The sequence below is a fragment of the Cibotium barometz genome, chromosome 64 (genome assembly GCF_041138505.1).
Source record: "Cibotium barometz isolate CiBa-2024 chromosome 64, ASM4113850v1, whole genome shotgun sequence".
Lineage (NCBI taxonomy): Eukaryota > Viridiplantae > Streptophyta > Polypodiopsida > Cyatheales > Cibotiaceae > Cibotium > Cibotium barometz.
The window spans coordinates 23,680,413-23,697,336 of NC_141109.1; positions in this window are offsets into that span (position 1 = coordinate 23,680,413).

The window sequence follows — 16,924 nt, forward strand, 5'->3', positions numbered from 1 at the left end:
TTTCTATTTTAATGGATATATCTAGGTATGTCTAGAATAATCATGAATGAATGTGATAAAATAGAGGTAGCCCCCATACATGGTGTCCTCATATAGGACCACATACATCAGTGTGTATAAGTTGTAATTTTTGGACAGCTCTAGTTCAAACATCTTTGGGAAATGATGCCCACTACATTTTTCCAAGAATATGATCCTCATAAACATGTTTGATAGGGGCTTCAAGATGTGGCAGCTCCCTTAGACACCACATCATGGTTATGCAAATGCAACAAACTACCAAAGTTCAAGTGACTAAAGCATGCATTCCATAGCTTAGCATAACCCATTGCCTTTGTGGAAAAAACTATACATACAACATGCTTTTGTCTTTCATATGTATTTAGCCTGCAAATGCCATGAGACAAAGTATTGGAAGCAATAATTGTATTGCCATCACTGCGATCATGAATAGTGTATCTGTTATCCACAAATTGAACCACTAAGCCAGCCTTAGTAATGGCAGAGATAGATAATAAGTTCTTCTTGATCCTTGGTACATATAATACATCTGAGAGCGTGATTGTTCCACCATTTGCAATAATGAGAATAATTTTACCAACTCCTTTTACATGATATGAGTTGTTTATACATGTAACAATGTTTTCATGTGAAGTAGATTTAAGTGGTGAGAACAAACTATAATGAGAGTAATATGCTTACCAGCACCACTGTCAAAATACAAGACACATACATATGTAACAACCATGCATACATCCTTATATGCAAAGGGTCAAAATTGTATTGCATAATGAAAGCCCAATCATCATGTACATAGTTTGCAGATTCGTTGTTGATGCATCAGCTCTATAGCCATATCTGAGTCTTTCTTTTTTTCCTTCTCCAGCCACTTCCTACACTCATCAATGTAGTGACTAGGTTTCCTACAAAATAGTTGCATTTTCCCTTTTTCTTTACCTTGTCACCTTCCTTGTCTTTGTAGGCTTTCCCGATGGCTGTGATTTTGCCTTGTAAAAACTACACTGAGGAAAGGATTTACCTTTACCTCTTTGATGATTGGCAGCAACAAAATCCCGATCTCTTATACGCATGATAGATCTATTTTTCTTGGATTGCTCTTCTTGTAAGAGCATAGAAACCATACCCTCAAACTTCAAGACATTTGGATTGCCTTTCATCACACGAGTCTAATGGTAGAGGCAAAACTTTGATATGAGTTTGACAACACATTCAAGATAGTAGGCACCAATGAACTCTTAGGATATACTTCATCAACACTAGGGCCAACTACTTAAAATCCTTGATTTTTATAAGCAAACTGTCCATGGAGTATCCCTCATTCATATGCTTTGACTCTGATTGCTTGCGTAGATAAGCAACATGTGCTTCATTATGTACTTGGTATAATGATATAAGCAACATGTGCTTCATTATGTACTTGGTACAATGATGCAAGTCCAAGCATGTTTAGCAGTTGTGCATGATCAAATATGAGGAATGATACTCGTCTTGATTGACAAAGCAAGTAATTCATGTGCCTGTGCATCTCTTCTATCTCACTTTGTTAGTTTCTATGTAGGATGTATGCTATCCTACGCTAACGTACCATGTGAAACTAAGTCCGTGTTAATAGATGTGCCTTTTGTAGTATGTTCATCGGAGGAACCATGACATTTCTCAATACCAACCATAACATTCCATATCCCTTTGGTGGCTACCAATACATGCCACATCATATAGGACCATAACGGGTAGTTGGTCTCGTCAACCTTATCGTCAACATATAACATTCGAAATAACGGGTAGTTGGTCTCGTCAACCTTATCGTCAACATATAACATTCGAAATACATCATTGTTTGGCATTTCTGTAATACCCAAGCAAGTAGTCACGTAACCTATAATAAGTGCTAAGCGATCCTTTGATACAACCAAGGTGGCTACAATAAGGCCACTGACAAAGGTGTATGAAAGAAATGCATAGTAAACTGAGTAGAAATTTTACTTGTAAGATGTAGAGATCGATGTTGCTTCTAATGTGTAGCTCGTAGATCAAATTCAGTGTGGTGAGTGTGTGATGATGCTTTCATGTGTATCTGTTGCACACCTATCTGTTTTAGTAGATATGACAATACTGCTCTAGAATCTAATGAAGAACAATGCAAATTGGGTCCTCAAAGATGTTTGCAAAAAATTAAAATCTACATGCGAATGGGCCCCAAAATGCACCAGGAACAAAAATTTGACCCCGCAAAGTAGCAGTATAAAGTACTACACACTTCAAGGTCCTCTCTCTTCTCCTAGAAGGGCTCCTTGATCCAATTCAAAAGACATGCGACTCAGGGTGAAGGGTAAGCAGTAACAGTGAGACAGGGGCAAGGAGTGTATCCACTGATACCAAATGTTGGAAACAGGGTTGCAAGAATACGCGCGCATACACACATGAACACACATAGTGGAGAAGCCCAAGGGAGCACACAATGAGATGATAGATGAATGTGTGCTGTACAAAGATGATAAGTATAACCCAAGATGGGTGTATACTAGCACAGGGAAAAAAACCTCCTAAAGAGGAAAAAAGTGCCGTCGCTATTCCTCGTGTGCACACACACATCACTACCAAATATGGCTACAAGAGCTAGAAAAATTATTACACAAGGCCATTAGCTATATTGATAAATCTTGATTTCAAGCTGGGCATATGGTACATTAGCAAGATATAAAAGGAAAATAACATATTATTTTTAAAATTAGAAACAAATGATTTTTGGTGATTTTTGTGAAAGGTGAATTTTGGTCCAATGTAAGTGACATGACCATTCAGGCACCTATGCATGTGCATATATTTTAAACTTAGTCTCCATTAGACCTGATTAATAAGGGACCTACTTGAAGTTGAGGAGATTTCTTGCCCATTCCTAGCCATGTGTCCCTCACACCTTCTTCTGGAAAGGGAAAGATGCTTCTCCCCTTCATTAGGAATTTTTTGGATCCAAAGAGGGCCTCTTGGATTAACTTTTGATTAGGAATGGACCAATAGGAAGAGGGTTGGGTGCACATTTTTTACTTCTTTGACCCTAGGGGGCCTAGGCTTTGGTTTGCTAATGGGGCCTAATTACTACTCTTGTCCCCCTACCTCCTGGGCCCAAACTTATAGGTCCCCCCACCTAGAATCGTGCAGATTAAAAACCCTAAAAATTAAAAATTATTTTTTTTTTCCAAAAGTGTGTTTTCCCTCCTCTCAAACTTCCCCCCAATATACTCTAGGTTTGGAAAGCTCATTTTGAATCTCTTTCTTCCTCTTCTAAGCTCTCCATTGCTGCAGAAACTCCATACTTCTCTAGCTCTCTCTCCTTCTCAAGCTCCCTCAGTCTCAAGCTCCCTCTCCCTCTTTCTTCCTTTTCTAAGCTCTCCATTGCTGTAGAAACTCCATCGTTCTCAAGCTCTCCCTCCTTCTCAAGCTCCCTCCCTCTCAATCTCCCTGTCTCTCTCTCTCTCTCTCTCTCTCTCTCAAGCTCCCTCCCTCTCCATTGCTACAGAAACTCTATCCCTCTTTAGTCTACGCGAGGTTTAGGAAGCCTATTCTCAAACTCTAACCCTCCTTTAAGCTTTTCATTGCTGCAAAACTTTGAACTTTCTCTCCTCTCCACTCCTTCTTCTCTTTTCCCTTCTTCTCTTTTCTTACCACTATGGCCTCTTCCAGTAATGTGAGAAGACCTAGGGAGAAGGTGGAAGAGCTTGTGCTGCATAACACAAGAGATGAGAATGGAGTTTGGGCTCCAACAAGATTCAGGGTTGGGGCTTGGGTCTACATGTAGCCAAGCTCTAAGGGACCACATCGAGTGCGTCAGCTGGGGAATATGCTACATCATTGGAAGGGGTGGCTACAAGGCTTCAAGCATACTAAGAAGGAAGGACTGGTTGCCATAGTACAACATGTGTATACCCTTGGATACCTGTACATTCAAGGCCAACGACCAAAGTTTCCTTCAAATTGTTAGTGTAATATAAACACAGCTTTAACAACATGCTAATATTAGATTTTTTATTTCAAATTTTCTTATGATTCTCCATTTTCTTATGTCTCTATCTGCAAATATTTTCCCCTCTTGGAACAACCACTCCAAAGCCCCACTGGAGTTTTCTATGCTATGCATGCATCCATTGGAGAGGCAATGTTTGTATCTCAAAGCCTAAGTGATCTTGTACAAAACAATATCTTTTTCTTTTCTCACTCATATTTTGTACATAAAATGATCTCAACGGAGATTCCATCTTGATTTTTATAAGTGAATATATTGTCGCAGGTACTATGAGCTAGGAACTATCGAAAAGGCCCTTGAGGAACAGGTGGTGAGCGTTCTGGTTGCCAATGATGCCATAGGTACATCGATTAAGGAATGATTGGAAATTATGATTCAACCGGAGATTTTGAGGATTATGATTAGTGACACAATGGTTTCATTAAATGATTGTTTTTAAAGATAGCTGATTCTGTGAAAAAGGCAATTTCATATTGGGTATGTAAGTGGTGTGACTAACATTAAATTTGCATGAATATCCAGCTAGGGGGCTTGGGAATCAATTCTGTTATAGTACGATAGATGAAGTAAATCCAAGATAGTAATTTTTCTATGAAAAAAGAATCAACAACTGTGCCTCTCGATGGGGAAAAAAAGTGTTGGTTTCTATGATCCAAGTGCAAGTTTCTTCCTTGATCTGACCAAGTGACTCACAGGTTCGGTCGGATCAGTTTGGTCAGTAATGACCCTGACTACGTTAGAGTACAAATATCCTGGAGGAATCGCCCGTGCTTTCCAGTAGGGGGAAGTTTTTCTGGGTTTGAAGAACCAAGGGATTAGTCTCTTGTCCGGATATTCGTGGGCAAGGCCCCGAGTGAGGGATCTTGCCCCGCGCAAGAAGTGCTACTTCCACTGCTAGCACCCCCGAATCCGTTGCGCGGAGGGGATAGGGGTCTTTCATAGAAAACCAAGAGTAAGTGATTCTTGATCAAAATCTTTCTAATCTTATCACTTTCTTACAAAAAGAAGTTAGACAAAGATATTGGATTGGCACAAATCTACACAGGTGAGTGTAAATCTTGATGTATTGTAAGTAAAGACAGTAAGAAATTGTGTGCAAGCACACATTATGGATTACAATATTTTAGTACATTTTCATCAAGAAAATGTATAACGTGCTGTTCTAATATTATAGATCCAGGCATTAGTGTTATGCTACAGAGAGCATGTTAATGAATAATTGATACAAAAGTGTGTAAGCTTAATAATTTCAAGTGCAAAAATTCAAAAAGTTAGTTGCTAACAATTGTGTTTGCAAGTACGACCCTACTAAGAATTCAACACAGTCCACTAGAGTGAGCCAGTGCACACCATACACCACATGGTTTCCTAACCTGCAAACACATGATGCAAGTGCAATTCATATGGTGCAACTGTTGTGATTATAACCCAGTGTAAGAATTATGCAAGTCATTTCAGAGTTTCGGGCCATTTTTTGGGAGTTGACCTCAACCAATCTAATCCTACCAATGTGATTGGCTATGAGTAATGGTGTCATTTCTAGCATAGCAATACTCATGGGAGGCCAAATGGGACATACATGAAGCATTCCTTAGAGATCTTGGTGGTTATGGAGCTTCTTGAAGTGGACAAAATCAGAGAACAACTCTTCACAACACACAAAGAGGGGGTTTTACAAAAGTGAGCCTTGAACTTAGAGTTTTCGTGTTGTCTCGGCATAAAATTAGAGTTTTAAACCACAAAAATACTTAGATACATCCCAATCTAAAAACAATGCATTCCATAAATTCTTTAGTACAAATAACTTTATCTCCTTGAGCTATGCAATCCATAAATACATGCCAATCTAAAAACAATGCAATCCATAAATTCTTTAGTGCAATGAACTTTTATGAATTTTATTTCTCAATGCAATATTTGTGACTAACATTACACTGCCAATTAACCAACTATAAAGTATAAAAGGCTCTAAACATTGTTGACTCACCAAGACATTGCAAAGGAAAAACTATGCAATCCATAAATAGTACATCCCAATCCAAAAAACCAACACAATCTATAGATAGATCAAAATGCAAAAAACATTGTAATTCAAAAACATGTTGCCCAAAATAGGTCTATAAAGAGAAGCCCACTATCTAATTGTCCTACAATAGTGGTGGGCCACACACAACCTTGGTGAGGCACTGATTCCACACAAAGAATCACCCTCGAAAAGAAGCGGGTAAGGGTGACACCAGGGTCACAATCCAAGATGGATCCGAAGAAGATACGATCGACACCGGATCCATCCAATCGAGAGAAGAAGGGGATCAAGCGATCAACCAAAAAGAGCCTGACCTATAGGAGAAAAGGGAAAGACCATCAACCCCTAAAGGAGTCGGTGAGTACCCAAATGCCGAAGAGGAGATGAGGAGGCCCGAAGACGTCAGGGCCTTAGTAGAAGAATGTCAACGGCTTCATGAAGCCAAGCTAAGGGCTAAATGGGTCAGGGATATAATGTATCCAAGAAACGAGCCAATAAGGAAAAGAGAATTGGATGTACCTACTCCAATTCCAGAATAAACGGAAGAAGGATCTCAAGTAAACACAATGCCTAGGATGTTTGAGGAAAATGCATAGTGTGAGTCCATCCATTCCTTCCCTAGGGGTGGATACAAGACACGCATATGGAGGGAACCCTTAATTGCCACAGAGAACCCAAAGACATAGGAAGCCTCGCAACTATACTATCCACGTCTGTGCAAATGCTATTGGGGCAACTGCTACGCAGTTCACCAACACTATGGACAGACATAAAAGAATGGGTAGAAGGCGAACTAAGGCCAGCCGACACTACAGAGGATGTTCTTCCACCTCTGGCACAGAAAGAACCCTAAAACACACAAGGAAAACCAGAGTTGTCAAGATACCAGTTAATAAATTGGGAAGTTATTACGAAAGTGGATGAAGCTCATTCAGGGATAGACGGAGGGCATTTTTCTGGAGAGATTACAGCTTGCAAGGTACTTCAAGTAGGATTATGGTGGCCTACGTTGTTTGGGGACGCCATAGAGTTTGTCAAAAGGTGTGAAGAATGTTAGTGATTTGTTATCCCACAACAAAGGGATAGGATGCCGCTCACCCCAGATCTTGTAAGACAACCTTTCGAGAAATGGGGGATTGATTTTGTTGGACCCATTAGTCCAGCGGCACATCCATCGCGCAAGCCCAATATGTAATTGTGGCCACGGACTATTTCACTAAATAGGCAGAAGCCAGAGCCTCAAAGCGAGTTGATGCACGAACAACAACAAAATTCTTATATGAGAAAATTATCTCGAGATTTGGTTGCCCATTAGAATTAGTTAGTGATCGTGGTTCACATTTCATTAATGAGGTGATTGATCATTTACTTGCTAGATTCTTAGTAGTCCATCGGAAGTCATCACTTTATTATCCACAGGCTAGGGGTCAAGTAGAGACTACAAACAAAATTTTGTGTACTATCTTGACGAAAACTTTGGAAGCAAGTCGAATGGACTTGGAGCAGAAGCTGACAGGCAACCTTATGGGCATACCGAACATCATGTAAGGTAGCGAGACGAGATACACTCCCTTCTATCTAGCTTATGGTGTTGAGGCAGTAATGACTATGGATTGTAGTGCAAGAACGTCTGACGGAGAATGCATTAGCTGAAAGGCTAATCGATTTAGAGAAGCTTGATGAGACTAGACTAATTGCATTGCATGGACTCATGGTCAAGAAACTACGCAGAAAGCATTAGTTTGACAAAAACTTGAAACAAAAAGAACTGGAAATGGGGGGCCTTGTCCTCATGTATGGTGTAAGAAGCACCAGGAAAAAGAAACTCAGGTATAGAGGCCTAAGACCCTTCTGAGTGTCTGAGACCACACCTTAGGGGTCGGTTAGAATTGAGACAATTGATGGCGTACAGATGGAGGGTTACGTCAATGGGAGCAAACTCAAAAATTATTTTGGACCACTGACCCAAGAGATGCTTTGCAAGAACATCTCTTAAAACAACAAAAACAGCTCGCAAAGGAAAAAATCCAGCAAGCTCAAGGGAGGCCAAAGCCAGACAATTACTCCAAAAGAAAATGTTGCACATGAACATGGCTTCCTTAACTCTCCTGGTGGTCGAAGAGGAGCTGGAACATTGAGCCAGCACGACTCAGGGTGGAACTCTCTACAGCTAAATGCCATGCAACGAGCATTGCATTAATAGATACGGGATCAAGTCATAACCTGATCTCATATGAAACATGGGTAACCTTAGATAAACCGTACCTTGAACCCACCAATACACAAGTATGCAGTGTGCACTTGACAACTACGAAAGCTGAGGGATTTTTAAGTGTTAACATTTCCATAAAAAATAATTCCTTAGTTGGAAAGGTGTTGGTCATGCCTGTAGGTTCCATGGAAGAGGAAACGATATTGGGACAATCCTGGATTTGCACTAGCAAATGTAATATCCAATGGGAGAAGAGGACAACACTGCTGAATGTCATGTCCGTACCCTTATATGGAGCCCGACAAATACAGGGAAGCAGGCCATGATTGAGGAGATAGCAACACCAAGCATGGTGACGTCAACTCATGAAGCAAAAAAGGCAGCAATTCCACAATCCCTACGCAAAAAGCATCCTAAGTCACAGGGTACACATCAATGGGTGCCCAAGGTTCAAGTTAGAAACCAGCCCCACAAGGAGGAGAAGGAGGTTAATAAGGAAACAATAAGAAGGGTTCAAAAGGGAGTCAAAAATCAGAAATGACCTTCACAAGTAGGTTGGCGGTGCTCCAAACAAATCAACACTCCACAAGGCATTCCTAAATAAGAAATGGGTCCGAAAGGATTTGTTTATGGCACAAGGTTACTACCAAGGCAATACGATAGTATGGGTGCCCAAACCCCACCCAGTGGCCACCATTTGCAAGCAGCTCTGAATACAGCTCTGAATACAGAGGAAAGGGTAGTGAAAGCATGCGGAACCAACTCCCAACTAAAACCAATGCTCAAACTGCACAAACATTGGTGTGCTCAAACTTCATAAACATTGGTGTGTGGAGGAAGAAGACAACTCAACAAGATGGGTTAAATATTGCCAAAACAATACCACTTCAATCAAGGAGTTAGACAAGGACCTTGAAGGGAGAAAAAAAGAAGTTCAGCAAATGGACACGGATAAAAGCCCCAATCCACAGGACTAAGTAGTAAAATTGTTCAGTTGGGTGGAGGGAAGAATCAAATACTCCCACATGGAACTAAAATGCCTGCACAGCAACACCTACCCAGAAGTGCCAAGGTGTCACCTTGGTTCACATGGCAATAAAAGATGAAGGTATCCATTAGTCACAAAATGGATACAAGGCAAAATTTGGGCCTTTTTCCTCTAGAGAGAGAAAGGCTTTTGACCAATAGAAAGAGAGCCACCATAACGGAACTTTTGATAATTAGACATTTTTCATATATTCTTTATATGAATATATTGTTATTAAAGTAATATGAAATGCATTTGACCACACTTTATTATATGAATATATTGTTATTAAAGTAATATGAAATGCATTTGACCACACTTTATAATGTCATTTCTTTAATATATATGAAAAATAGAGTATTGTCAGCTCATTCAATAAATCTCAGCTCATTTAATGAATGGTTTTCAATCTAAAAATTTTCCTCGTTCAGCTCATTTAATAAAAGTGCTTTTTTCCTCTAAAAATTTGAAATGTTCTCTTCGAAGTTCCTATGTCATTTAATGAATGGATTTCTCTCTAAAAATTTCGCACGTTTTAGAGGTTATCTCTTCTGCCATCTCATCTTCTTCCATCTTCTTACATCTGCTTTCATTTTCTATTTACTTCCATGGAAACCAGATGTCTTAGGCGTCCCTGCTCCTCTACTAGAGCTATTATAATATACAACAGTTTGGATATGGATAATTAAAGGTGGATTCCTACCACAATCTCTATTGTTGGTAGTTGGATTATGTTGCATACTAGGAAGCAAAAAAAAATAAAGAATGAGTTCATCGACACTTACAAATGCAGAGTTCAAGACTTCAAACTCTGTGACACAAGTAGGAGCATTAAGGAAGTCCTTATACAACATGCCTACATGCACTTAGAACTATGTCTGTAATATTTGCCTGATGAAATCCCACTCCATAGACCAAATTGTAAGTAAATGTTTTTGCATTATGTTTATGTAATGTGTTTCATTTCTATACTTATGCTTCTCTTGTATTCGTCTGTATAGATATATATCCTTCAAACTTGGTTGACTGGCAGCCTATAGATAGTATTGTGGGAATCTTTGATGTTTTTCATGCATCTATTGGTGAGAAGCTATACAAAGAAACATCCAGCAGGTCTTTGGCAGAGAGAGGAGTTTTCTTTTATAATGAATTTTACACGGCACCTCATAGTGTTACAGGTTATGGATCTTTGAAAGCATTACCACTGCCTTCATTCGTCGCGATAGTCCAGAATGGCCCATACCAACAGCAGAAACAAGTGAGTGCTTTAGATTAAAGATATACCAAGACATGCATAGGTGTATAAGACCAAATGTAGCAAATCGTCAGGTGAAAATCATTGTCTTTATGCCATTGCATGTTTTTGTCGACTTCTTTTATGAGACAAGGAGGTCAAAAAAACATTGTCAATGTTTATCTATAAATCAGAGAAGTGTTTGGATTTCTTAGGTCAAAATTGGGATGTGAAAGAATTAAATGTGGTTACCTGTAAAATCCATAGGAGAGTCTATTGGGGTTACCTGTAAAATCCATAGGAGAGTCTATTGTCTGTAAATATATGATTGGCTCCCAGAATTTTATTTAGGCCTTTCATTATATGAGATGGCATTATGTCAATGGAAAACTTGTAGCAATTGATCAGGACTTGGAGGATGACATTGAAAATCCATTGATGTTATTAGAGGTATGGTTTGAACATGAGCTCTTGACAATACTCAATATAAGGTCAAAAATCGCACTGCGTCAAGTGAGAACAGACTTGGCAAATGAGGATGACCTACAAGTGCCTAATGATTATGTGTTCAAGTGCAACGACCATAAGGTATGTTATTCAATCTAACCTGGAAAAAGTATTCATTCTCCAAAACTACGCCATAATCATTATTACTTATATACATTACTTTGATTTTTGGAAATAGGTACCAAGGAGAAAAGAAAGGACCATTCAATGTCAAGACATTACAAGGAAGCAAGTTTTCATGGTGCAAACGACCATCACATAGAGATAAATGGAGATAAATGTATTTTTGACAGCATATAGTTACATCAATCATAATAACATTTTGTATTTCTTAGAGAAATAGAAACTAAGACAAATATTCTACATTTTCTTATTGGATGTTTAAAACATTGATACCATGTTCTCATTTTTTCCTATGAAGCGTGCTATTGTGTGTGGGATGATTCTTGTTGTTGGGGCAGTGAGGCTTGTCGTTGAGGGGGTGCTTGCTCTTTGGGATACTCTTGGGTTGGTTGCCCTTTAGGATGCTCTTGGGCTGGTTGCTCTTCCGGACGCTCTTGGGGTAGTTGCTCTTCCGGACGCTCTTGGGGTGGTTGCTCTTCTGGAACTGAAGCTTGCTGTCGTTTTACGAGGTTGAAGCTTCCAAATTGATGTCTTTAGATTCATCAGATTCTGGAAGCTCGACAACAAACCTGTCGACTTGTGTTCGGGGGTACTGCCGTGGCGGTGGTCTTGGTCTCGCGGCCGTGGGTGGAGGGGGCACAAACGCAACAGGGATATTAGGCGGCCTGCTATGAATGTTGACAATAATATGCTCAATGGCCTCTTCCTTGAATAGCCCTAAATCCACATTGGAGTATTCTGATAATCATGGATTTTACAAAAAGCCCAAAAAATAGACATGCGCCGTCAAAGAATGAGGAAGGAAAGTAAGATATCATTCAAAAAAAGGAGCATGCCTACATTTTCCGCGGGTAACGAGAGAACTAAGTGTAGCAGCAACTTTGCGTTGTAGCACACCCTCCAACCGCAACTATGGCCATCCCGTTGCTGCGGGACTCTGCATCTCACAGTCCTTGTGTGTTCTAGTAGGGTGTCCTAGGTTATGGCCTCGAGAGCAGTTATTAGCTTTCTAACCAATTTGCACGAAACAATATTGTTGTCAATACTGAAAGCTCTCTAACTACTTCTCCTTCTCTCTCTCTCTCTCTCTCTCTCCAACTCGTTACGATATATAAATACTGAATGTATGGACTTACTGTCTCACGGTGCCATGGAATTCTTCACCTGAATTGGCCAAGTAACAAGTCTTGGATTCCATATCGTAAAGGATCAAACTCTAGTGTGAACTATAACATGCAATTAGGAGTATCAAAAGTAACATAAAAAATATATAGTAAATATAGGTCACAATACTAAGACTATAAATGAGATTGCATGTCACTTACTCTTCATTGTATGCCATTAGAATTATTTGAGCTACATCAAAATTTATCGAAATAAACCACATACATACATCAACCAATGAAGTATGTTGTGCAGTAAGAACCGAGGAAAGAAGGGAATCTACGATATATACACGATTTTGAACATCGAATGGGAGATTTGACATTACCAAGCTGCACAAGAAAACTACATTGTATTAGTTACTTTGGACAAGCAACCCACTTTACAATCACGATGATGAAAAGGACATAGCAAACCTTAGAACTGTTATGATAATTCTATCATTGACCTCCCTTAAAACATTGGATAAAACATCAATCTCCTCCGCATCGAAAGGGAAAAATTGCGCGGTGCCTCGCACCAGAAGTCTAACATGAAACGAGGGGACAAAATAACTCAAAGCTCTCACATTTGACTTATGCATTTCCCGAATAGCCAATTTCTTTAACTGCAATTCTTGGAGCTCTTGCATCCTAGCTTGGTCGCCAATCCTTTGTGTGTTGAGCCTTACGTTGATGAGCCTTGTGTCACGTGAATGACTAGCCTCTATCACTTCTGTGATCTTAACTTTTTTCGTCAAAGGCGGGATTTCCAAAATTCCCTTCATTCTCTTGTCACTAAGTAGGGCGGGCTGCTCCAGCGTACGGTCATATCTGAACCTGAGAAAACGAAGCGAGTTCATATCTTTCGGCATCACAGTGATTCTGTGTGCATGCACGGCAAGAACATAGCTATCCTGAAAAAACTCGACAAGCCAGTCTTCCGCAGCCTCTTGCAAACATCCTAGGGGCAGAGGCCTACCAACGCATATTAATGCCAAAATTCTCGCATGTAGACCGGACTACACACTGGAATGGCAACTTCAGAACCGCACAATGCATATGTTTCTCCACCTTCCTTAGTTCAAGAAGGACGGATCTATGTTGGTCGTATCTGCGTCTCCTCATTGAGCGTAGTGCAAACATTTTCTTTCCTGAACTAGCTCCTCTACCTAATTGAGGATCATCTGTAGATGAGAGCCTTGCGGTCTTCTTCGTACGCGCCATCTGAAAATGTTACATGATAAGCTTCTCAATAAATATATAGGACAATAATACAAAAACTACTGAAAAAATTAACTTGGATAACGAATTAGCTTCAAATCACTACAACGCGATATGGATACTTCAGACAAAATCTACATCAACTCCTCGCGTTGTATTAATTTCTCAAAGAGACCTTTTCATTTGACAAAATAACACAAGAACAATACACCTAACAACACCTATGACGATAAAATAGGTCCAAATCACTACAACGCGATACAGGCACATCAGACCCAATCGTCATACCCTCAGCGTGCTGTAGTGATTTCTTGCACAGAGCGTTTCATTTCACAAAGTAGGTCATGGAAATAAGTAATAGATAACATACACGACACATGACAATGTATAGGACAAGAAAGTATGTCCAAAATACTATAACGCGATATGGCTACATAAAAAAAAATCGTAATTCATTCTTCACGTCGTGGTGACTTGTCAGACATTGCCTTTCGTTTGACCCAATATCTAATGAACGTAGGTAAAACATGATATATATGATTGAATATAACATTTAAGACCAGGAGTGATTGCTTGATAACTTACCAAAGAATTATGCAGGGAAAATGTTGAAGTGATGGATGCTTGCTTGATAAATCGCTTGCTTGATAACTTACCATAGAATTACGCACGAAAAATGTTGAAGTGATGGACGCTTGCTTGATAAATCGCAAAGATGGCGTAGATGAGGCACGGCGGAGGAATACACGCAGCTGAAGGAGGCAGAACGAAACGGTGATGAAAGACAAGGACACTTGACATTTACCGAGGAGGACGAGTACCACATTTACCAAGGATAAGCACGACACACGTGCAAAAGAGCATGTCCACACGTGCCAAGGAGGACGTGGGGCCATACTCATGATGATTACGATCAATCAATTTTTGACACGTGTCATCATATGTGCACAGAGCATGTGGTGTGCCATCATGCATGTCTGCCACGTGTACAGACCGTTAGTTTCCGTGGATAAAGGTGACCAACATTCATTATTCGTTGCTTCTTGCTCTCGTGCAATTTTTCTCACAATCATCTTATGCAATTTTTCTCGTAGTCATCACCTTCATCCTGCTTCTCTCCTACAGTCAACTTCATTGGTTGCTTCTTGCTCTCCTAGTGAATTTTGTGGTATGTTTTCAAATATTTCCGTGTTTTAATTTGGCCGAAGTTGTATAATTATTTTATAAATATTCCATCAAAGATTGCTGATTTTAGATTTTTAAGAATTTAATTTATTTCTCCCAATATTTCATCAATCACTACAACGCGAGAGAGGGATCTTGGTGAGAACTAACGTACCCATATCACGTTGTAGTGATTTTGTCCACAATGGTAATTTGCTTGCATAAATTTCTTGAAAGCACTACAACGCGAGAAGAGGTCTTGGTGCGAACTCTCTCAAGCATATCGCGTCATAGTGATTTGTCCTACTGTCATTCTTTTTTTACTTTTTCAAAGATTTCATCATTTAGATTTTTAAGAAATTAATATTTTCCTTACAAATAATTTATCAAATTACTACAACGTGAAGATGGGAGTCGGTGAGAACTCTCCCACCCATATCGCGTTATAGTGATTTGTCCTACTGTCGTTCTTGTAGTGATTTTTCTTATAATCGTCATTGCCTTTAAAATATTGCATCAAATCACTATAGCGTGAAGAGAGGGCTCCTTGGGAATTCTCCCACACGTATCGTGTTGCAGTGATTTTGGCACATTTTTCCTTGCAATTTCATTTTCTCACGAATATTTCATCAAATTACTACAACGCGACTAAAGATGTTGGTGAGATTTCTCCAACGCTCATCGCATTATACTAATCTTGGCTAATCCTTTATTATCTTACACAGAACTTTCATCATCCTGACATATTTCCTGGCTTGTAGATGGAACCTTTCGGGATTGAGGTTGAGTCTGATGCTGGCCTTCAAGAAACCCCAGATGAAAAGTTGTTCGACTTCCTGTATAAAGTTCGACAGCATCATCGTCATCCTGAAATCTCACGCATGTTTAATTTCAATTTCTCCATTGAAGACATGATCGTTTCTGCTCGTTCGTATCTTGAGAAGAAAGGGCAACAATTTTAGCAAACCACTTTGAGTGGTATAGTCATGTTTGACGGCGTCTAGTTCGTGCACGTGAATGATATCGTGCCTTCAACAACCCTGAGACAAAAGTTAAATAGGGATGTTTTAAAGGTGCCAGATGATAAGAAGAAGACACACAGTAAGTGCCCCATTCACAATCGCAAGTGTCGTCTCGTTGCTTACCACTATGGATTTATCTGCTACCTGCATGTGCTGCTTGAGGATAAAGAATTTGCAAATGAAAAAATTGAGGAGAAGCCAGAAGAACCTCCAAGAGCAGAAGATGAAGTTCAAGAGATTGCGAAGGAGATAAACTTGGCTGTGGAGAGGGACTTAAGTGAGCAGTTGGATATTGATGCGCTTAGAAGAGAAGACACCTTAGTGGTTATAGGTGATGAGCAGCCCTCTATGATAGAGGAAGCAGGGGACATTCCAACCCCACTACTCCCCACATTTCATATTGGTGACAAAGAATATTTGTTGATTACAGATATTCAAGCTGTCTTTGACATAAGGGAAGACTACTATCTGGCCATCATTGCACAGAATCTTGAGGAAGATGAAGATTTTGTGGATCTAGATTTGGATAAGTATCTCTTATTGGATTCAAATGTCAAGGATAGTGAGTTCCATTCAGCTGCCGACACATTATCCATGATGTACAAGGATGCAAAAAGCTATGAATCTAGCCTTTCCACTGAAGGGGAATTTCAGGCTATTCAGCAAAGACTTAATATTTCACACATGGGAAGGGAAGGGGCATCCTCATCGATGGTCCAACACACTAACTCAACAATCAATATATGGACAAATGATTTACTTGTTAATGACGAAAATCAGAAGGTGTGTTTACTTGTCAATTACTTTTTATCGTGCTGAGTAGCTTATTCTATTTGTTGTGTTGGCTCATCGACAATATTGTTTTGCAGCTGGTTGTGTTTGAGGATGAGTTTCTCGGTCGCGGAGTAGGCAAACGCGTGGGAGGACTTGGAATGGACTCAGCACTAGGAGAGTACATAAACCGATTGAAGTTTCCACAATTCATTATATTCCACAAGAAATTCTCGAAAGACAATGTAGAATTTCCTTTGTTTTTGCAAATCAAGACATTATCTAGATACCTTGGGGCATATCCCGTTAGGTGGAATGCAGACAAAGTCATGCTTTTGGAGAAGCAGTTAGCATTGCGAATCTTTGGGCAAGGCCCTGGGGTCTATGCACTAAGGAGTAAATATTACTTAGCCTATACTGCTTATGGATT